This window comes from Penaeus monodon, chromosome 34, assembly GCF_015228065.2.
Source record: "Penaeus monodon isolate SGIC_2016 chromosome 34, NSTDA_Pmon_1, whole genome shotgun sequence".
NCBI lineage: Eukaryota > Metazoa > Arthropoda > Malacostraca > Decapoda > Penaeidae > Penaeus > Penaeus monodon.
The window spans coordinates 32,802,893-32,803,667 of record NC_051419.1 but is presented as its reverse complement, the minus strand read 5'-3'; the positions used below and the strand labels follow the sequence as shown (position 1 = coordinate 32,803,667).

The 775-nt window shown below is 38.1% G+C and overlaps 1 protein-coding gene across 1 annotated transcript in view; it reads left to right on the top strand.

Annotated features, from left to right (window-relative positions):
- The window catches only part of LOC119594749, a gene marked incomplete in the record, with an annotated part of 15,256 nt that overhangs the window by 501 nt on the left and 13,980 nt on the right, over positions 1 to 775 (top strand).

Sequence of the window (775 nt, the reverse complement as noted above, 5' to 3'; positions counted from 1 at the left end):
TTCATTTTGCACACTATCCATCCATCCATTTGCACTCTAATCTCTTACACTTCCTTTATAAGCGTGTAATTATCAACCAAAATAATCTGAAACAAGCACTTCAATAATCCAGACACGATTATTTCAACTCATGTTATATTAACACACTCCCAAATTCACATATATGGTTCTAAGGAATATTGAGTGTTCCTCATAGAGTGTAACCTTGGTATCTACTGAAATACCTGTTCCTTGTTGAAGGTTAGAAGTGTAGACAGGTTGTTGGCGGGAAGATCAGTCAGGTTTCCTTTGTAGTCTTTCGTTTCTTTTCATATTTTTAGATGCCTTTTTTCTCATATCTTCATTGCCGTTCGTTACAATAAACCGAGCGCTATCTTTTATTTTTTCGTATATGTTATTTCTTTTGTGTTGCTTCAAGTCCGGGCATTTCACCCGTTGGCGATCTCATGACATGTTGCTTTTATCCATTTTTCTTATCCTTTTTTCCCCCCTCTCCCTCCCTTCTTCTCTTTCGGTAGAAGAACCATCTCTCTGTTCTCCTCTTCTTCCCCTTCCTCCTCATTACATTTTCCGCCCATTCTTATCTCCCTCTTTCCGTCTTTATCGCGCACCTCAACTCACTCAAAAACGGACCTTTGTTTAAATTCGTGGAAGAAAATACCCGTTGCATTGCCATAGATAAAATGTTGATAACAGGTGTATTAGTACGCCGTTAAGAGTTCGAGGTCGTCAATAAAAGATATATTATCAACAAAGGTATTCATTTCGGGATGAT